Below are 23411 nucleotides of genomic sequence, written 5' to 3' on the forward strand. Positions count from 1 at the left end.
ACACTCTGCTTGCCCCCGGCCTCCACCTTGAACCTAGTGCCTATTACATAAACACAGCGCCATTCAAATCATTGGGGTTGGCATGCAGCACCTTGCATGAGGGTGGCTAGGAGTGTTGCGGAGCAAGAAAAGACTCTTAGGCCTCATGCACACTTTCGTTGGCCGTCAATGACGGATCCGTGAAACATGGACCGCACGTGAATGGCTTCCGACAAAATCAATGAAAAGGCCGAGACTGTTCAGTCGAAAATGGACAGGAGTAGGACCTGTCCTATTTTTGACGGAACGGGCACACGGTTTCGTTCAAACAACGTAAGTGTGCGCGGCCTATTAAAATTAATGTGTCCGGGTGCTATCGGTTAAAAAAACGGATAGCACCCTGAAGAAAAAAACTGAAATGGGCATGATTAAGGTACTGCAGCACTAATTAGCACTGTGGCCCCTTCATTCTGAGGATCGGGAGGCTCCCAGCAGCCAGACACCCACTATTTAGAAAGTGATGGTTTATCCTAGCACTATGCCATTACTTTCTATGGTGGGAAAACTCCCTTTCATGTTCAGGTGAAATAAGTCAGGCTTTACAGACAACTATCTGACATTAGCCACTCAAATTCAGTTTTTGCCCAGGGTTTGCCTCACTGCAACCACCTAATGTCTTTTATATTTACCTTAAAGGAACACTTCGGATAAAACGAATACACGGCCCCATGCACACGACCGTCCCCGTAAATACTGGTGTAAATACGGGTCCTTTGTCACACGTTTTAACCCGTATTTACGGACCCGTGCCCGTAAAAATGGGTCCGTTGTCATCTGTATTCCACCCATATTTACAGGCCCGTAAAAAAAAAAGGGGGCTGGAAATTATGCATACAGGGGAATCCCCTGATGTCGCCTAGCAACACTCCCGTAATTACTAATTCTATGGGCCTGCCCGTGCCGTAATTACGGCCTGAAATAGGACATGTTCTATATTTTTCAACGGCCCGGGCACCTTCCCGTAAGAAAGCAGGAAGGTACCTGTGGCCAATAGAAGTCTATGGGCTCGTAATTACGGGCGTTTTTACGGTCGTGTGCATGGGGCCTTATGCCAAGTTTTAAACAAGGATTCAAGAACACAGATTCCTTGTGTCAAGCTCCGCCCCCTCAGGCCCTGCACTAGGCATAAAACAATGTACCAGCCTTGCCTGGAGTGTTCTTCTAACCTGAAATCAGCGTTGACCCCTATAAGGCGGTTACCAATTACTTCAAATTAGAGGGGAAAATTCCTTCCCGACTTCAAATATGGCAATCCCTGGACCAATTACCCATCTCCGGAAATCTTCTACATATAACTTGTGATATTATATCTTTCAAGAAAAGGATCCAGACCTCTTTTTAACAAATTAACAATCACAACATCCTGTGGCAGAGAGTTCCCTAGTGCCACTGCTCTTACAGTAAAGAATCCCGGTCTTTAAAGATGCTGAAACCTTCTTCCTCTAGACATAGAGGATGCCCCATGTCATTGTTACAGGCCTAGGTGTAAAAAGATCATTAGAAATATCTCTGTACTGTCCAATTTTACATTTGTACGTTGTTTTGAGATCGCCCACAAGTTGTCTTCCTTCTAAATGGAATTTCCCAAAATTTCTTAGTACTGTAATCCATTTAACGAATCACCTTTGTCACCCTCCTCTTCACCCGCTCTAGTTTAGCTACGTAGACTCCTAATGTTATAAATGATGGAAAAACAAGGGGTGAAGAGAGAAAAAAAAGACTGAATACTAAAATTAGCTTAAGGCCCTTTTGCACCGGCCAATTATCGGACAAATGAGCGTTCAAATAAGGCTCATTCCCCATTATTTCCCTGCGTAAATCGAGCAACAATCACCCGATGAACAAGCAAACGCTCATTCATCGGCTGATTGTATTGTTTATGCAGCTGTAAATATTATCGTTGTCGGCAGCACATCTCCCGGTGAAAACATCTCCCGGTGCTGCCAACATGATAGAAATGTATGGGGATGAGTGAACGTAGCAACGAGTGCTTCTCCCCATACATGGCTCCGTGTGACGGGAGCAAATGAACGCCCGTAAATGAGCTGTCTTGTTGACCGACGCCCATTTACATGGCTCGCGTCAGGCCATGTAAGAGGTGCCTTAGCCCGTTCGTGACCACCAATACAACTTTTCACGGCGGCCACAAACGGGCTTTATTCTGATGCATACGCCTTTTCATGGCGCTGCATCAGAATAAATCTGCGGCGCCGGGAGCAGATAAAACTCCCTGTTCTCAGCTACTGGAGGTAGCTGAGAACTTGGGGCATCACTGCCTGAGCAGGCGGATCGAAATCCACCCGTTTAACGCCTTAGATGCGGTGCTCAATAGCGAGCGCCACATTAAGTGGTTTTGGAGAGAGGGATGGAGCTCCCTCTTTCTATGAGATCGCAGGGTGCCAGTGTCTTCTATAGCAGCCAGGGGCCTAATAACGGCCCCCAGGTCTGCCTGTAGTGGATGCCTGCTAGGTCATGTCTCTGGCATGGCCTAGCATAGGGGTCTCAAACTTGGCCGGGTAAGTGGGCACATATAGAAAAAATGGGAAGTTGACAGGCCGCGTTACTTTCAAATTTGATACAACACAAAATTATTGTTAATCAATTAGTTATTTGAACTACTATAACACTATATTACTATAATAATAATACCGCTAGGTTTAAAATTTGAGCTATTTCTCCACGTGCTTATTTCAACAATCCAATTTTCCAGTTTAAGTGTCGCTAAATGCAGTCCGGCGGCTCAGTTGGCAGCGTTTGGCAGACAGATGTCAAGATTGGGCAGCCCCTTTTTAGATAGTGCCACCGAGTCCTCTGTAGATGCTGCCACAGTGCCCTCTATAGATACTGCCACAGTGCCCTCTGTAGATACTGCCACAGTGCCCTCTGTAGATACTGCCACAGTGCCCTCTATAGATACTGCCACAGTGCCCTCTGTAGATACTGCCACAGTGCCCTCTGTAGATACTGCCACAGTGCCCTCTGTAGATACTGCCACAGTGCCCTCTGTAGATACTGCCACAGTGCCCTCTGTAGATACTGCCACAGTGCCCTCTGTAGATACTGCCACAGTGCCCTCTGTAGATACTGCCACAGTGCCCTCTGTAGATACTGCCACAGTGCCCTCTATAGATAATTCCACAGTGCCCTCTATAGATAATTCCACAGTGCCCTCTGTAGATAATGCCACAGTGTCTGTAACGTCCATGGCCGCGGACCGTCGTTCAGACTTTACCATCTGACGGCTCCGGCCATGGACGTCGGTGTTCTCGGCCGCATCTCCTTCCAGGGAGACACCGGCACTCACTTCCGGGTTCTGTGACTGTTTACCGCAGGGGGCGCGCGCCTGTGCGTGCACGGACTTAAAGCGCCAGTATGCGTCCAGTTGTTTATAATCAATAATTAGCCCAGAATGCTGCTGGACTATAAAAAGGGCTCTGTCCACTTGTTCCTTGCCTGTGCATTGTTGTATACCTAAAGTTTGTCTTGCAAATGGTCTCCCAGTGTTTTCCAGTTCCCAGTGATACCCGTTCCTGCTGCCTGTACCCTGTATCCCGTGCTACCGTGCCTCTGTGACATGTACAGTGAAAGTCAAGTCGTGTCTTCCACTGCATCTACTGTGCCATCTACAGTGAAAGTCAAGTTGTGCCTCCGCCACTGTCTACATTGCCTTAGGTACCCTTTCTGGACTATAGACATTTTTTTGTATCTAGTTGGTCAGCTGCTATCCCGCTAGGCGGTACGGCCCAGTGGGTCCACACCCCGCGCCTTGACAGTGCCCTCTGTAGATACTGCCACACCCACCCACTTGTAGATGCTGCCAATGCCCTCCGTAGATGCTGCCACCGTGCCCTCCGCAGATAATAGATAGCTCCATTGGGGCTCCCTCTAGGAGTGGAATCCCCAGCCAGAGCGTTGCCGACGCTTTGGCTGGGGATTCCTCTTTCTGTTGGACCCCCTGACGTCACTGTCCATACACAGTGAGGTTAGGGGATTCTCCTGGACCGGAAAGTGATATAAAGGTTTACCCCAGAGTCGGTGTCCCGGAGCAGAGCACTAGTATAGGCTCTGCGCCGGAACTCTGGGGAAGCCACTGACATCAGTGTCCATATATGCCCAGAGCTGGAGTCCGGGAGCAGAGCCGCTTTTAGCACTCTGCCTGGGATTCCAGCTCTGCTCCTGACATCACTGTCCATATATAGACATGGATGTCAGGGGAAACCCCAGAGCTGGAGTCCCGGGCAGAGCGCTAGTAATAATAATAATAATAATAATCTTTATATAGCGCCAACATATTACGCAGCACTTTACAATTTAGAGGGAACATGAAACAAACAATATCAGACATTACATAGTGACAAAGTTAATTTACAATTCAAACCTGAGGAGTGAGGACCCTGCTCGCAAGAGCTTACAATCTATGAGGAAATAAACGAGACACAAAGTGTAACAGTGTTTGTTCTGTACAATAGTCCAGCCATTTTTATACACATGGGGTGGTAACATAAAGCTGCATGAGCCGGTCTAGTAGGCTCTTCCTGGGACTCCAGGTGTGCTCCTGACATCAATGGGACTCCTGCTCTGGGGAAGCCCCTGACATCACTGTCGATGTATGGACAGCGACAGTCCCATTGATGTCAAGAGCCTATACTAGCGCTCTGCACGGGACTCCGGCTCTGGGGAAGCCCCAGACAACACTGTCCATATGTGGACAGCGATGTCAGAAGATTCCACAGAGTCCCGGAGCAAAGCCTGTATTAGCGGCTCTGCGGGCTGCAGATGACAGCCCCAAGGGCCGCGTGCTTGAGACCCCTGGCCTAGCAGATGCCTGTCCGTTGTAAATACACTGTAATACACTGTAATACACTGCAATACAGAAGTATTGCAGTGTATCATAAAAGCGATCGGACGATCGCATGTTGAAGTCCCCTAGTGGGACTAGTAAAAAAGTTTAAAAAAAAGTTTAATACAGTTATTAATAAATAAGCGAAAAAAATGAAAAACCCACTTTTTTCACTTACCAAAATGCTTTATTATGAAAAAGAAAAAGTTACACGTTTTTGGTATCGCCGCGTCCGTAACGACCCCAACTACAAAGCTATAATGTTATTTAACACGCTCGGCGAACGCTGTAAAAAATAAAATAAAAAATAATGTCAGAATTGCCGTTTCTGTTCATCCTGCCTTCAAATTTTTTTTTTATAAAAAGTGATCAAAAAGTTGCATGTACTTCCAAATGGTACCGATAGAAACTACAAGTCGTCCCGCAAAGTTCTAGCTCTTGGAATGTGACGATGCAAAAGCGTAAAAATTGCTAGGTCATTAAGGGGTTTTCCTATTAACATTGAAGCCATATTGATTAGCTACCCCTACAATGTATGGACTGTGGGGGGGCCACAACAGTCAATAAGCACTAGCAGGAGCGACAAAGTCTCCAAATGAAGGCGAAGGGGCGGGGCCCTTCAGTCTAAGACTTGGTGGGAGGGCCCTGCGTTCAGTCGCTGTTAATCTAACATTGATTATTAATGTCTTCTCTAATGGTGGAAAAAACACAGCATCAGGTTATAACCCTAGGCCATTTACAGCTCACAATGACACGTGATCACTTCCCCATCACGGCTGCCCCCATACAAGACACCAACACCAAGAATAAATATGAAATACACGTTTATTTTCTGCTCTAGGCTCTGCTAGGAATCCTGCGCTGCTGCTCCTTCATAGCAATCTGCTATAACGGGACTCCTGTTACTGTCCGCTTTTTTGAGGTATCTATAAAGTTGTTCGTTTAAAAAAAAAAAAAAAGACATACTAATTCTCTGGGTTGTGGTGGCGAGGCGTGACTAGCAGTGCTGGGCGTGGCTTGCGGGAGAGACGCCGACCCGGAAGTGGCCGCTGGGCGAGGCCTGAAAGCGTTTCCGGCAGCTGAGGAGAGAGCAGCGCCGCGTTTAGGCCCCGGCACTGGCCGAGCTCTCCGCAGCTATGTGAAGAGGAAAGAAACGGCTTATTCCCGGCAGGTGAGACCTTAACCAAGACTCAGGGAAAGATAGACGGGTCCCGGCGACATATCCTCCGGGGGTCTTACCCCTCCCTTGTTATGTGTGAAGCTGCCGGCGCCGCGTATTGAAATTCTACTATTGAGTGCCCTCCACTGGACACCCTCCGTCATTGCAGCCCGTTCAGAGAATAGCACGGGGTTCCCTTCCCAACACCCAGCTACCTCACCCTTACCCCACTCCCTGCTGCTACACCAAGCCCTTTACCCCCTCAACATACCCTCCTCCCAAATCCAAGGCTGAGATGCCTCCTCCTATACCCAGCCCTGTAGACCCTTGCCCCATGCCCCTACAATCCTCACCCTGTGCTTTATATACTGCTGACCCGTCTATGGGGCAAATCCCAGGAGGCCGGCGGACCATGTGTCTCAACACGCCGTCTATCTGAATTTTAGCTTTGCCATCGATTTGTGTTTCCATTTTTTTTCCTACCATTAAAGTCAATAGCGTAGATTAGAATTGGACATTTGGAACAGATACCAACTTTTTGAGTTGTCAATGGGATAGTATTAATATGGCCGCATACGACTGACCCTCGTTTTGGGAGTGCTGCTCTGTGCGCCGTAACGTAGCCTCGGCCAACAGGGCTTGTCAGGTCTCAGCGCGCCCGTCCTCCCCCCTAGCATTTCCATTTCCTATGGCTCTTTCTGTTGAGAGTTGTAGTTTCACAACAGCCGGAGAGCCACCGGTTGGAGACGTGTGGTCTTAACACCAGGGTCAGTAACCTTCAGCGGCGGTCTAGCTGTTGTGAAACTACAATTCCCAGCATGCCCTGACAGCCAAAGACATTATTCCATCCAAAGGCTGTCAGGGCCTGCTGGGACTTGTAGTTTCACAACAGCGAGGCTGACCGACACTCATCCCAGTTACTTCTCCCAAAGTTATCATCAGACGCTGCTGATCCCATAGAAACTTCCATGCAAACCCCCGAGACACCTATGTCCTGTCCACCCCACACCACAAAGGACGGACACATTCACGCTGGTTCACAATATAATTCCCGTACACCAACGCCATTTATCAGCCTGGAAGGGAACGCCGGCTGTTATGTCGTCCATGTTGGTGGTTCCTCTGGCCGTAGCCTTTGTACTTATCACTCAGAGACCAATGTTCATCATAGTCTTCGCGTATACAACGATGAGCCCCGTAAACACACACTGCCCAATATGCATGCTACTAGTGGGAGATAAGCGTCTGCCAGATAGAGTGCCGCTTATCTTATGCAAAACAAAGGATCGAAAAGGCTCCGATGCCAGCCTGTCCTCTACTTGTTGGACACTCTACACATTTGATTTGCAGTCCTTTGACAGATGACATATCTCAAATGTGTTTATCCTCAAGTAAAATGGAGCAATTGCAATGGGCAAACTTTTTTTTTTTTTTTCTTGCACCAGTTTTGATAAGTGTCCAAAAGTGTGGGTATTGCTAAAATCGCTCCTTATCTTGCCAGTTCTACCCACCCACATACAAAAATACCTTTCAATGTTCATTGCAAGTATTTCCACTATCTCCAAACCAAGATAAGGGCTTTATTTTTTTTTGTTACTATGTAATTTTTTATGTGCATGAAGCAGGAACAGATACCATCAGAGGGAAGAGGTAAAACTTTTTCTCCTGGTTAAGGGGGATTTTTTGATAAAAATACAGTAGACCACACGCCTCTCCTACAAGGCCTTGTTTACACCGTGCAGATTTGATGCAGTTTTTTTTTCTGCACTGTGTGAACAAGGCTTTATATGTCTGTTAGGCTCCATTCACACTTGCTTCGGGGTTTGCCAGGTTCGAATACCAGTGGTGCCCATCAAACCTCATTGACTTTATATAATTGGTTCCATTGTAGTGTCCGTGTGTAGCGCTTTTCTAACTGTCAAATCTTACGGACCCACAGACAGGATCTGACGAGCTTCTGACGGCAGTGTGAACAGAGCCTAATCGGTCTCTCAGGCTAGGGGTACACCGTGACGTGGGCACGCACAAGTAGAGGTGAAGTCATGGTTTTTATCTCGACACGTCTCCTACAGGCAATTTCCTCGGGTCATATTTTTTGCAAGCCGCCTTACCCATAGGTAACAGCGAGGGGCAGAGTAAAGACTCATTGGCGCTGGCTGCAGATCTGTGATTGGTCTGGCTGGGAATACAAGGAGAAGTTGTACTCTAACCAATCGTATCTCCAGATAATTATTGGGATTTTGGTCTGAATAGGAAAAATTCCTGCCATTCCTCATAGTAGGACACGTCTGCTTCCTTTTGACTGGATTGCTACAGTCTGATATCGTAAGATCATATTAATAATCGCTGCCTGTGGTCCAGCGAATTCTCTCAAATTTCATCTACTGCCCGTCACGTTTTAGGACCCGTATTACAGCGTCAACACTTGAACTAGTCTACTGAATGACAGGGTTCGACACTGGGGGACCCAGGGTTGCACATAATGCTGAACCCAAAATCTGACTCTAATAGGCTAAGGCCATGTTCACACTGTATGGATTTGGCATGAATTTTTAAATCAAAACCAGAATTGGAGCGCAGACTATAAGGCCTTCCTCAATATATTCTGTTTAGGTTCTGTTCCTGATTTTGGCTTAAAAAACACATGAAAAATCTGCACTGTGTAAACAAAGCCTTACAGTGATCTGCTGTATTTCTGTATCAGATATCCCTGTTAAATTTTAATTCCCCTAATCAACCCCCTCCCCAAATTATTGTAGTATTGGCGATCCAAATTCAAAAAATGCCACAGAAGCGTAGGATCCCTGGTTTGGCTATGATCCCCCCCATCATACATTCCTTGATTTGTCTACTCATGTTACAGCCCCTCCGGCTGCTTCTTGTAAGGCAGTATTAGCCAGTCTGGCCACCTTTGTATTGCCAAATAGTTGCATATAAAAGCCTCTATCCCCCTCCTCCCCCAACTATGGTTGGAAACCTTGGTGCCCCTGAAATCGGTGATCGTCCCATACTCCGAAGTTGGGGCAATGCCCCTTCTCCATGTCTTGTCATTTTTGATCACAGCTGTAATATGGCAGGTCGGACCGTACATCGTGCTTAATTATTTGGTGCACGTTTCCAGGCGGCGATCACGCTTTCATCTTGGGCGCACGTCCTCCACCACCACGCTCATTTGATCCTTGTGCTCTTTGAAGTTCATCTTCTACTTCAAAGTTGTGTTTTTTTTTTTTTTGCCTTTTAGAATAATTGTTTACCAGACGTTCGTTGCTCCGGCCACATGTGTTGTGTGTTTATTCTGGGTAATAATTTTAATGTGCGGGGGATCGTCGTATGGTGCGGGCTGAGAATTGATCACATGTTCAGCAGCGTTCCTGCTGTGGTTCACCTTCTACAGGCACATGTGGTTGCACAAGAAATCTACTTACTACCTCCAGCCCTTCCCCCACACATGGAATTTCGGCTCCCTGGTATGAAGCAGCAATGTTCTCTTGCAGTGAATGTAACACCTCTTACACCAGCCTCCCCCCAACGTTGGCGACACCATTTGCCTCCAGGCGTGCCAAAGGCTTTTGTGAGTTGGCAGGTTGGTTGACCTTTGACTGCTAAGGCCTAAAAATCCATCTAGTTGAAGTCAAGTCAATTATTTTTCTACATTATCTGGGTCATTAACATGGTAAATACGCCTTTAAATATTTACCTAATGGATTTTGACCCATTTACCTGGAGATAAGCGGTGTCTGACTGCTGCTTATCGCACTTATTGCGACATGGCCATTACGATCAACATGCTTGTTTTTGGGGGCATAGATGTTAGTTGAGCCATGGCTAGCTTTACATTTTTCCATAGACTCTGGCAGTCATTGTGGCCTTTCTTTAAGGTATGTTCACATTGCGTTTTTTGTCTGGCAGAAAAAATACAGTATTCAAGGGAAAATAGTTTTTTTACAAACTGCTGCGTAACCCCCCCCCCCCCCCCCCAGTGTGAACGAAACACTGTTTCTCCCATTGAAATCAATGGGCAGATGTTTGGAGGCGTCCAGACTTTTACGGCCAGAAAAGCGGCTGAAAATAAGCCATGTGAACGTACCCTTAAAGAGGCTCTGTCACCAGATTTTGCAGCCCCTATCTGCTATTGCTGCAGATCGGCGCTGCAATGTAGATTACAGTAACGTTTTTATTTTTTAAAAACGAGCATTTTTGGCCAAGTTATGACCATTTTCGTATTTATGCAAATGAGGCTCGCAAAAGTACAACTGGGCGTGTTGAAAAGTAAAAGTACAACTGGGCGTGTATTATGTGCGTACATCGGGGTGTGTTTACTACTTTTACTAGCTGGGCGTTGTGTATAGAAGTGTCATCCACTTCTCTTCACAACGCCCAGCTTCTGGCAGTGCAGCACTGTGACGTCACTCACAGGTCCGGCATCGTGTCGGCACCAGAGGCTACAGATGATTCTGCAGCAGCATCGGCGTTTGCAGGTAAGTCGATGTAGCTACTTACCTGCAAATGCTGATGCTGCTGCAGAATCAAGAGTAGCCTCTGGTGCCGACACGATGCAGGACCTGTGAGTGACGTCACAGTGCTGCACTGCCAGAAGCTGGGCGTTGTGAAGAGAAGTGGATGACACTTCTATACACAACGCCCAGCTAGTAAAAGTAGTAAACACGCCCCGATGTACGCACATAATACACGCCCAGTTGTACTTTTACTTTTCAACACGCCCAGTTGTACTTTTGCGAGCCTCATTTGCATAAATACGAAAATGGTCATAACTTGGCCAAAAATGCTCGTTTTTTAAAAATAAAAACGTTACTGTAATCTACATTGCAGCGCCTATCTGCTGCAATAGCAGATAGGGGTTGCAAAATCTGGTGACAGAGCCTCTTTAAGCTTTCCTTCTGGATTTGAGGTATTGAAATGTGCAATTTTTGTTTTATTTGTATTTTTTTCGGCTTTTTTATTTAGCAAATGTTAAGCGCGCCATACGAACAGCGTGGCTTTTTTCGCCTCTTTGATTTCAATGGAGGTCCAGAAGCAGAAAAGGCTTCTTTTTTACATAATCCGGCCAGAAAAAAACAAAACGCCTTTACCTCCCATTGAATTAAATGGAGATATATATTTTTTTTGTTGCTGATTGCCACACGGTTTTCTTGTCAAAATCGGTGTAAAAAAACAACAGCGTTATACAAAATTCAACAGCGCTTTTTTTTTTTTTTTGCTTTTTTTGTGAAATTTGTGTTTGTACAGATCGTACTGCGTTTTGAAAAAAATAAACGCCAAAGACCAACAAAAGCGCCCCAAAACCTAATAGTTGTATGTAGTGCATTTTATATTTCTCTCTAGACTTTAATGTAACATCTGGCCGCACTTAAAGCATCAAAAAACGCTGTTTAAAACGCCACGAAAAATGCTGTATGTTAATCCAGGGGCTGCACTGGGACTTTTGGTTACCAGCAGGTTGTGTTCACACGGGCTATTTTCAGCCGTTTTTCGGGCCATGCTGAAAAATCGGAAGCAGAACGCCTCCAAACATCTACTCATTTATTTCAATGGGAAAACCTGCTTTCCATTACCACGGGGTGTTTTTTGGCACGTAAAAAACCGCTCCGTAAAAAAGTGCGTGTCACTTCTTGAGCTGTATTTGGAGCTGTTTTTTTCATTGACTCAATAGAAAAATGGCTTCAAAAACGGCTGAAAATCTGGGGCTGTTTTCCTTTGAAAATAGCTCCGTATTTTCAGCTGTTTTTTGTTAAGCGTATGAACGTAGCCTAAATATTTCACTATGGGACCTTGCGGCCATCACAAAGGAGTCAGACCCTGAAGGACCCTCTGTCCTTAAATGTAATTTGTTGGAATTCCCCTTTAAGCGTTCCATCGCTTTTGGCCAAACAATTGTTTGTTTTACAAGCATCTTCCCTGACTCCCCCATTACCAGGCCTGTTCAGCACAGGAGAGGTGGCAGAGGCTCCTCTCCCAACCCTCCTCACTACAATTTTAATTTTCATCCCAATTATAGCAGCCTTAAAAATGTGTGTCCTGCTCGGCCGTGCGATGTTGATTTCAATAGGGAGAAGGGAGTAAGTCGATGCTTTCTCCATTGGCGGCTTTCCTGTGGGAACAAAGGATCCGGCAAGTTAAAGTCCAACATGCCCCATCCTTCTTACCCCCGACATCTGCCACCAGGGGAGAGCTGGGATGCCCCCATACACATTAGATTGACGGCTGAAATCTCTGTCTGATGTGTATGGCCGGCTGTAGTTGCTTTTTGCATAGCCCTTCATTATCTGGGAATATATTACTTCTCGAGGTTTTTTGTTTTTTTTTGTACGGTCCCTTTGATCAAAACTTTTTGTCGAGCACCTTGAACATTTCTTTTCAAGAAATTAGTTACCTCTTTCCTCGTGCTTTTACAGCAGCCACATCCGGACGTGAGATCTGTAACAAGTAGTGCATGTTTCACTACATAACTCAGGAATGTCGTCACAGTGTGTTAGGTAAACACTCCAAAAATCACTCCGGTTCTTTACATCTCACTGTTGTACTGTTTAATCTTTTCCCATATGGCACATAGAGATTAAAGGAGACTTTGCTTTTAAAAAATACTGTGTGAGATTATAAAAAAAAGTCAGCTTTTTGTTTTTCCTCCTAGAAACAGCGCCACTTTTGTCCATGGGCCATGTCTAGTATTGCAGCTCATTTACTTGGAATTTGTTCACCGATCTAGGATTTCTGGGACACTTGTCCATATGAGTCTGTAGCCTACATGGAAGTCCCTAGATTTTGTATAAAGTCCCTCAACAATCCTACGTATTGTAGCACAACCCCCTGACCTCTTGACCCCGGACTGAATTATTGAAAGTAAGGCTATGTTCACACAGCGTTTTTTGCAGGAGGAAAACCTGCCTCAAAATTCCGCTTGGACATAAAACGCGGCGAAATACGCTTTCTCTGCCTCCCATTGATGTCCATGGGAGGTCAGAGGTGTAAACGCCCGAAGATAAGGCATGTCCCTTCTTTTTCCCGCGAGCAGGTTTTTCCGCAACCGCAATGGGAGGCATTTTGGCCGTTTTGTTTTTTTTTTGCATTTTTTTCTGATGCGGTTTCCGTGTCAAAAAACTCAGTCCGTGTGAACCCAGCCTAAATTAGGATTTTTCTGCAGCGTCCGTGATGTGATTATAACTTCTGGAGAATCATTAGTCTGTGCGGTCAGCTCCAGGTTCACACGAGCACATTAGGTCCGTAATGGACGGAACGTAATTCGGCCGCAAGTCCCGGACCGAAAACACTGCAGGGAGCCGGGCTTCTAGCATCATACTTATGTACGATGCTAGGAGTCCCTGCCTCTCTGCAGGACAACTGTCACGTACTGTAATCATGCTTTCAGTACAGGACAGTAGTTCCACGGAGAGGCAGGGACTCCTAGCGTCGTACATAACTATGATGCTAGGAGCCCAGCTCCCTGCACTGAGTTCGGTCCGGGACTTGCGGCCGAATTAAGTTTCGTCCATTACATTGGAAATTACTTGTATCTACTAATGAGGGCTTTTTTTTTTTTATTTTAGTTTTTTTTTTCCCGCTGAGCGGCATTGGTGCGTCTGGCACCCTCTTCGTTGCAGTTGTCAAATTGCTTATTTGCGTTGTTGGCCAAACCCTTTATGGCCGTGCGATTTTACAGGTAAACAGACATTTTAGGTTTTGTTCGCATCTGCGTTGTGACATCTGTTCTAACGGAACTGTTGAAATGGGAAAAAAAAACGCACAGACTGAGTGACGCCAAACTGAATGCAACGTAAGGTAAAATATGTTTGTTTTTGACAGATCGGTCAAAAGAACAGACTTTCTTCTTTCCGTTTGTCATCAGTTATTCTCCGTTTTTATCTTTGCATTTTTCTTGCTTTAATTTTTAGTCAGTTTGTATCTGTCATCCATTGACTTCAATGTTAAGAAAAAAATAATAAATAAAAAAAGCCAGAAAGCTCCTTTCCATCAGGTTTCCGTCATTTTTGACGGAAACAATAGCGCAGCAGACTACGGTAGTTCTTCTGTCAAAAAAATGGAAACCTGACGGAACGGAGCACAACTGATACAAAAATAAAACCCATTGAAATCAATGGGTGTAGTGACGTAAACGTTAACTTCCGTTCTTGTGGTCCTCTGACGGATACGCTAGAACGGAAGCCACAACGCAGATGTGAACGCAGCCTAACCTGCAACAACGCACGGCCATTAACAAGCTATTTGAAAGCCGTGCTGAACAGGTTGCTGATGCGGCTATCTGCCACGTCCATGCCATACATACCCTAAAGGGGTTTTTGCATGAAGGCAACTACTATCAATTTGCTTTAATGCATATGGACGTCCTAAAGGAGGGTGCCCCACTCAGGACCCCCCTCTGAGACAGCTCTTGTGCACTTGATAGACAGTCATATACTGCCATTTAACCGAATGGCCTCCATGTAATACTACGTTTACTCTGCAGTGACCAGTCCCAAGGTAAATGGCAACTTTGCCTCCATTGGGAAGCAATGAAATCATGTGGCAGTTGTGCTGCAAATTGTGGGTGACACTGGATGACCTTTTCCCTGCAAGACAAGTTTCTTAGGAAACAGCTTTATTTTTAAAAAAATATTCCGTTTTAGTTTTCTCTGATCTGTTGGGAGCATTTGTGCCCACTAGTTCATTATCCAGCAAGATTCCCTCTTGTAAATGGAGACTGTCCTGATGCCAGGTGCCTTATAGCACGACCCAGAGCATTAAAGGGTAACTAAACGTTCAACAAACTTCTGACGTGTCATAGTGACATGTCAGAAGATTTAATTGGTGGGGGTCCGAGCACTGAGACCGCCACCGATTGCTTAAACAAAGTGGCAGAAGCTCTCATGTGAGCGCTGAGCCGCATTGTTTCTGTTCGTCTTTTTCCGGAAATCAATGTATCGGAGTACGGGCTCAATAGAAAGTCTATGAGCCCGTACACCGCTACATCGGCTTTCCGGAAAAGCCGAACTGAAGCGAAGCGCTGACTCAGTGCTCGGACCCCCACCAATCAAATCTTCGACATGTCACTTTGACATGTCAGAGGTCTGAACGTTTAGTTACCCTTTAATTTTTGGATTATAAGAATTGCAGCATTTCGGAAAGAATGAAATTCTGGTCCTGCAGACGTTACACTGATGGGCATTATAAATTATTTTCTTTTTGTCCTACCAAATTCAGCATGACGGATACAATGTGCGTGCTACTAGTTATCCGTTTTCCGTATAAATCCGTCATTCATTTGGATGGGGTGTACATTGTGCGATTTTTGCATGCAATTAGATCAATTTCAATGTGTCAAGGACCCGAAATTTTTTTTTTCATTGAACCAAATCGCTACCATCGTATCGCTTCGTAAATCTGACCTTTGCAAAATCTTAGCATATTAAGTCATCCGAAGAGCTTTTGTCTCATTGACACTTTATAGCTATAAGCAGCGTAATTTGCATACATTAAAGGGGTGTTCCGTCTACAACAAGTTACCCCCTATCCGTAAGGTAAGGGGTAACTTGCTGAACGGTGGGTGTCCGGCAGCTCAGACCCCCACAGTTTACGAGAACGGGGAGCCCGAAGTTGCCCGAACCCCATGTGTAAACCGAGCTGCAGGTCACTTATTAACGCTGCCGATCCATCCATCCTTTATGGCAGCGCCGGAAAAAGCCGAACACTGCACTCTAATCTCCGGAGCTCCCATAGAGAATGAATGGCGCGGCAGTGCGTATGAATAACCTGCCGCTCGGTTCAAACTTGGGGTTCAGGCAACTTCTGCCTCCCCATTCTCATAAACGGTGGGGGTTCGAGCTGTCGGACACCCACCGATCAGCAAGTTACTCCTTACGCTATGGATAGGGAGTAACTTGTCGTAACCGGAATACCCCTTTAATATGACGTGATAGCACACCGTTAAGTACACACAGTTAAGTATGTGCATGTGGGAAATGTATACAGCTTTTATTGTTAGACTTATTCCTCCTGCCTCATATTAAGATTGCAGACAGTTCTCCTGACCTACTTACAGAATCTCCTATAACGTTGTTCTGTTATACTGTACAGCAAAAGAAGAGGGCTGACGTGATGGCACGTGTGTCCCGGATCTCTCCTATATATAAGGTGCAGGCCAGCAAATAAGCCATGTTATAGTCCTCTATATACCATAGGGGGGAGTCCAAACCGCATTTGTAAAATAGTCTTAATATAACCAAATATAACGGCACCGATATGTAAATAACGGAGGGAGTTAGAAAAATAATTTTACGTGAGACCGGGTTTGTGAAGCCTTTCCTATAACATGCTGCACATGTTTGGGGAGGTGAAAGGTTCTCTTTAGGTTTTATGATCGCTCCAGACCAGCTGGTTTGTTTATCTCTGCACCGTTTTTTCACCTGGTGTCTAGTTTATTTGATAACCGAACGAGCTTAAAAGCATATCGAGATCACATTGTGCTGTCATTTACAGCTTGATCTCGCGAGATTACGCTTGCTGTGCTGTAAGTCCCACACAAACGTTACTGAAGTGTCGGGATTGTGAATAGACATCCTGTCCTGGCTGGAGGTGATGTCTATTCATGGTCAGGACGCTTCAGTAACGTTAATGTGTGAGTATGTGGCAGCACATAGTGAACAATGCAGGATCACTATGTGCTGATTACATGAATGGAGAGAAGTGTTTGACACTGATTGGTCAGCGTCACACTCCTCTGTACAACGCCCAGTTGGTCAAAACATGCCCAGTTGGGCATTAAGAAAGTCATTAGCATAAAGCTGTTTTTCGCAGCGTTTTTGCCCGAGGCGCTCAATGGCAAAAATCGCCGCAAACGTCATGCAGGCAGATCAAAATCTGCCTCAAAATTCCAGATGGAATTTTGAGGCAGAATTTTCTGCCTGCAGAAAACTCAGTGTGAACAGGGCCTTAGACAGGGTAAGTGACAGGTAAGCTATGTGGACTAAACAAACTTGAATACATTATAATTATTACTTTCGAATTTGTATCTGTTTCCTACGACCAAACCATCGCAACATGTTTACTGCCTCACTCATCATTGTATCTGTTGTTGGTTTACAATCCTACCACCCATTTAGCCCTTTAACCCCTTCCCGACATCCGCCGTATATATACGGCGCTGTCGGGAGGTGCTTCCCGCAAAGCGCCGTATATATACGGCACAGTGATGGTGCCGGCTCAGAAGCAGAGCCGGCACCATCACCGCGGGGTGACAGCTGTATTATACAGCTGGCACCCTCCTGTAACTGCCAGGACCGGAGCTATTCTCCGATCCGGCAGATTAACCCCTCAGATGCTGCGCTCAATAGGGTTGCTGTGGCAATCGGACGCCAGAAAATGGCGTCCGAGTCTGCCTTGTACGGGAGCCGATGAGGACCCGCCTGCGGCGTGTCCTCATAGGCTTGCTGTCAGTGAATAACTGACAGCGCTAATACACTGCACTACGTATGTAGTGCAGTGTATTAGAGTAGCGATCGGGGCATCAGGCCCTCATGTCCCCTAGTGGGACAAGTAAAAAAAGTAAAAAAAAGTTAATAAAAATGTGGTAAAACAATAAAAACACACACATTTCAAATAAAAATAAAGCTAAACTGACTTTTTTTCCATAGTAAGTCATTTATTATGGGAAAAACCGTAAAAATAAAAAAAAACTATACATAATTGGTATCGCCGCGTCCGTAACGACCCAAACTACAAAACTATTATGGAATTTATCCCGCACGGTGAACGCGGTAAAAAAAACACATGAAAAACAGCGCCAGAATCTTTGTTTTTAGGTCACGTCTCCTTCCAAAAAATGCTATAAAAAGTGATCAAAAAGTCACATTTACTCCAAAATAGTACTAATAAAAACGACAATCCGTCCCGCAAAAAATAATCCCTGACACCGTTTCGTGCACGCAAAAATAAAAATGTTCTGGGTCTTAGAATATGGCGAGACAGAAAACAAATGATTTTATAAAAAAAGTGATTTTATTGTGCAAAAGCCGCAATACATAAAAAAAACTATATAAATTTGGTATCGCCGCGTACGTAACGACCCAAACTACAAAACAATTATGTAATTTATCCCGCACAGTGAACGCGGTAAAAAAAAAACATGAAAAACAGCGCCAGAATCTTTGTTTTTAGGTCACATCTCCTTCCAAAAAATGCTATAAAAAGTGATCAAAAAGTCACATTTACTCCAAAATAGTACTAATAAAAACGACAATCCGTCCCGCAAAAAATAATCCCTGACACCGCTTTGTGCACGCAAAAATAATAGTTATGGGTCTTAGAATGTCGACACAGAAAACAAATGATTTTATAAAAAAAGTGATTTTATTGTGCAAAAGCCGCAATACATAAAAAAACTATATAAATTTGGTATGGCCGTAATCGTATCGACCCGCAGAATAAAGCTAACATGTAATTTAGGGCGCACTGTGGATGCCGATAAAAAAACCAATAAACTATTCCAGAATTGCTTGTTTTTGGTAATTTCCTTTACCAAAAAATGAAATAAAAAGTGATCAAAAAGTCGTATGTGTTCTAAAATGGTACCAATAAAATCTACAGCCCGTCTCGCAAAAAACAAGCCCGCACGCCGCTCAATCTACTGAAAAATAAAAACGTTATGGCACTAGTAATGCGGTGATGAAAAACATCTCAATGCGCAGGCCTGAGGGGAACATTCCTTCAGTTTCAGGGCCCCAGGATTTAGGAACTAGGAAAGGGAAGGGACATCCGCTGGAAGCGAGGGCGCCCGTATTATACCAGTGCAAAACTTTCCCAGTAATATTTCCCAAACTACGAAGGAGAAAAAAAGTCCCCAAAAGGTGCAGAGCGTTACAAAAGGGGGATAAGAAAGAAAACCGTTTATCAGTGTGACGCCGGCCTGTGCATAACGGATCGCTTCACAGCGTAACACACATCTATGGATAATTGTATTATTTACCCCATTATTATACCCTCTTATTATGCCCTGATGTACTCTGCACAGATTACATATACCCTGATACACTCCGCCCAGCTTACATATGCCACCACATTATAAACGGAAATACCAGCAAAACCCCAAACAGAACTATTACCAAGCAAAATCCATGCTCAAAATGGCGGTCTAGTCCTTCTTAGCCCTACAGTGTCCCCAAACCACAATTTATGGCCACAAGTAAGGCATTACCATACCCGTGAGAACCCGCTTAACAATTTATGGGGTAACATTCTCTAGGGGCACAACATCTTGTGCGGTGAATGGGCAGATCAGTGGAGAAATTGCAATTTTCACTTTGCACAATCCACTGCGTATTCATTTCTGAAAAACACCTGTGGAGTCTAAATTCTCACTACACCCCTTGATAAATGCCTTTAGGGGTGTAGTTTCTAAAACGGGGTCACTTTTGTTTGGTACATCAGTGGTTTTGCAAATGCAACATGGCGTCCGCAAACCATTCCAGCAAAATCTACGCTCCAAAAGATAAATACCGCTCCTTTTCTTCTGAATGCTCCCATATACGTAAACAGCTGATTATAACCACATATGGGGTGTTACCGTACTCGGGAGAAATTACTTGACAAATGTTGGGGTGCTTTTTCTTCTCTATTCCTTGCAAAAATGAAAAATGTGTATCTAAAACGACATCTTGTTGGAAAAAAAAATGATTTTTCATTTTCATGGCTTAATTCTAATTAATTCAGCAAAAAACCTTTGGGATCAAAATTTTCACTATACCCCTAGATGATTCCTCAGGGGTTGCAGTTTCCCAAATGGAGTCACTTTTGGGGTGTTTCCACTGTACTAGTACTACAGGGGCTCAGCAAATATGACATGACACCCAGAAACCATTCCAAAATCCAAATGGTGCTCCTTCCATTCTGAGCCCTACCGTGTGTCCAAACAGATGTTTGTGACCACATGTGGGGTATTGTTTTACTCGGGAGAAGTTGCTTTACAAATGTTGCGGTGCTTTTTCTCCTTCAGTCCTTGTGGAAATGAAAAAAAAATACCTAAACCTACATTTTCTTTGAAAAAATTTAGATTTTCATTTTTACGGCCTACTTACAATAAGTTCTGTAAAAAAACTGGCTGGTCAAAATGCTTGCTACACCCCTAGATAATTTCCTCATGGGGTGTAGTTTCCAAAATGGGGTCACTTGTTGGGGGTTTCCACTGTTTTGTCCCCTCAGGAGCTTTGCAAATGCGACATGGCCTCCGCAAACCATTCCTGCTAAATTTGAGTTCCAAAAGCCAAATGGCGCTCTTTCCCTTCTCAGCCTCGCTGTGTGTCCAAACAGCCGTTTATTACCACATGTGGGGTATTTTTTTACTCGGGAGAAATTTCTTTACAAATTTTATGGTGCTTTTTCTCCTTTAGTCCTTGTGGAAATGAAAAAAAATTAGCTAAACCTACATTTTATTTGAAAAAAATGTAGATTTTCATTTTCACAGCCTACTTGCAATAATTTCTTCAAAAAACCTGTGGGGTCAAAATGCTCACTATACCCCTAGATAATTTCCTCAAGGGGTATAGTTTCCAAAATAGGGTCACTTGTTGGGGGTTTCCACTGTTTTGTCCCCTCGGGCTTTGCAAATGCGACATGGCCTCCGCAAACCATTCCTGCTAAATTTGAGCTCCAAGAGCCAAATGGCGCTCTTTCCACTCTAAGCCCTGCCGTGTGTCCAAACAATCGTTTATTACCACATGTGGGGTATTGTTTTACTCAGGAGAAATTGCTCTACAAATGTTGTGGTGCTTTTTCTACTTTAGTTCTTTTGGAAATGAAAAAAAATTAACTAAACCTACATTTTATTTGAAAAAAATGTAGATTTTCATTTTCATGGCCTAGTTCCAAAAATTTTTGCAAAAAAACTGGCCGGTCAAAATGCTTGCTACACCCCTAGATAAATTCTGGAAAAAAATAATAAACTTTGTAAATTTCACCTCTACTTTGCCTTAATTCCTGCGCAACGTCTAAAGGGTTAAGAAACTTTCTAAATGCTGTTTTGAATACTTTGATGGGTGCAGTTTTTAAAATGGGGTGACTTATTGGGGGTTTCTAATATCTAAGGACCTTAAAGCCACTTCACAACTAAACTGGCCCCTGTAAAAATAGCATTTTGAAATTTTCTTGAAAATGTGAGAAATTGCTGCTAAAGTTCTAAGCCTTGTAACGTCCTAGAAAAATAAAATGATGATCAAAATACGATGCCAATATAAAGTAGACATATGGGGGATGTTAGTTAGCAACATTTTTGTGTGGTATAACTGCCTGTCTTACAAGCAGATACATTTAAATTGAGAAAAATGCTAATTTTTGAAATTTTTCACTAAATTTTGGTGTTTTTCACAATTAAATACTGAATGTATCGGGCAAATTTTGCCAGTAACATAAAGTCCAATGTGTCACGAGAAAACAATCTCAGAATCGCTTGGATAGGTAAAAGCATTCCGGAGTTATTACCACATAAAGTGAAACATGTCAGATTTGAAAAATGAGGCTCTGTCAGGAAGGTCAAAAGTGGCCAAAGAGGGAAGGGGTTAAAAAATTCTCCTTCCCTCGCCCATGTACAGCTCCCATGCACTAATCACTTTGCTGAATCATCTTAACCCATCTCATGCCACTGCTCAACACAAGTCACTCTCATACATCACTAAACCATCTGCTGTCTCATTCCTTTCTCCTGCAAATCTCCTCAACATTTCTTGTCTGTCTTCTGTCTCTTTTAACTGTGCGCTCTGGAATTATTGGTCCGTGTGCAACAAACTCCCCTTTATTCATGACTTATTCCTTTCCTTGGGTATGTTCACACGCAGTTGCAAAATCCGTCTGAAATTACGCAGTTGTTTTCGCCTGAAAACAGCTCCTGATTTTCAGACGTTTTTTAACAACTCTTGTTTTTAGCGGCGTATTTTACGGACGTTATTGGTGCTGTTTTTCAATGGAGTCAATGAAAAACTGCTCCAAAAACGTCCCAAGAAGTGACATGCACTTTGACGCGGGTGTCTTTTACGCCCCGTCTTTTGACAGCGACGCATCAAATTACACCTCGTGGGAGCAGATCATAAAACGCATTGAAAGCAAGGGGCAGATGTTTGTAGGCGTAATGGAGCCGTTTTTCAGGCGTAATTCGAGGCGTAAAACGCCCAAATTACGTCTGAAAACAGTGCGTGTGAACATACCCGTACTCTCTCAACCTCCTGGCTCTTACAGAAACATGGCTACACCTGTCTGACACTGCTTCCCCTGCTGCTCTATCTTATGGTGGTCTCCAGTTCTCTCATGCCCCCAGACCTGAGAACAGGCAGGGTGGAGGAGTAGGTATACTTCTTTCCCCACACTGCACTTTCCAGGTGATTTTTTTTTTTTTTCCCCCCCCGTCCCCTCACTCACATTCCCCTCCTTTGAAGTTCACACCCTCAGACTCTTTCACCCCTTTCCCTCAGAGTGGCAGTTGTCTACAGCCCCCCCCCCCCCGGGCTCACCCCGCCAATTCCTGGATCATTTTGCTGCCTGGCTTCCACAATTTCTATCCTCCGAAACACTCACTCTCATCATGGGTGACTTCAACATCCCCATTGATAACCCAATCTCCTCATCTGCCTCCCAGTTTCTATCTTTAACCTCGTCCCTCGGTCTGTCACAACTTACTAACTCTCCTACACATGAGGACGGGCATTCACTTGACCTGGTCGTCTTCCGGCTCTGCTCAGTTTCTGACTTTATTAACTCTCCTCTCCTGCTCTCTGACCACAATCTTCTCTCCTTTACTATCAAATATTCTCTGCCTCCTCAGGTCATCCCTACGTATGACATACAGAAATCTACATGCCATTAACACTCGGAGACTCATAGACAGTCTACCGTCCTCATTGTCCCCCATCTCTTCCCTCTCCTGTCCCAATCTGGCTGCCAAAGATTACAATAACAGTCTCAAAAATGCATTGGATGAAGCAGCCCCCCCTACACTCCGAACCACCCGACAAAGACGACGACAACCCTGACACGCGCCTCAATCCCGCTTTCTTCAGCGGTGCTTGAGATGTGCTGAACGACTGGGGAGAAAATCGCATTTGGCTGCAGATTTCCTCCATTACAAATTTATGCTCAAAACGTACAACTCTGCCCTTCACCGCGCCAAACAAGTCTATTTCACTTCTCTCATCTCCACACTATCTAATAATCCAAAACGCCTCTTTGATACTTTTCACTCCCTCCTTAGTCCTGAAGTGCAGACGCCAATCACAGATCTCCGTGCTGAAGACCTAACCACTTATTTTACAGTTAAAATTGACCACGTCCGGCATGATATTCTCTCCCAGTCCCCGAGTAACATCGATCCCCTTCCCCCCCGCA

General features: G+C 44.6%; 1 protein-coding gene across 2 annotated transcripts in view; it reads left to right on the forward strand.

Annotated features, from left to right (window-relative positions):
- ZBTB34 (zinc finger and BTB domain containing 34) overlaps positions 1–23411 on the forward strand; it is a 48799-nt gene that overhangs the window by 18161 nt on the left and 7227 nt on the right. Inside the window, exon 1 of one of the 2 annotated variants that reach the window (XM_075835056.1) lies at positions 5915–6050. The exons of the other annotated variant lie outside the window; for it this stretch is intronic. The gene's annotated coding sequence lies outside the window, so the exon portion shown is untranslated. Of the gene's footprint in view, positions 1–5914; positions 6051–23411 lie in introns of those variants that run through there. 2 annotated transcript variants of the gene reach the window in all.

This window comes from Rhinoderma darwinii, chromosome 8, assembly GCF_050947455.1.
Source record: "Rhinoderma darwinii isolate aRhiDar2 chromosome 8, aRhiDar2.hap1, whole genome shotgun sequence".
NCBI lineage: Eukaryota > Metazoa > Chordata > Amphibia > Anura > Rhinodermatidae > Rhinoderma > Rhinoderma darwinii.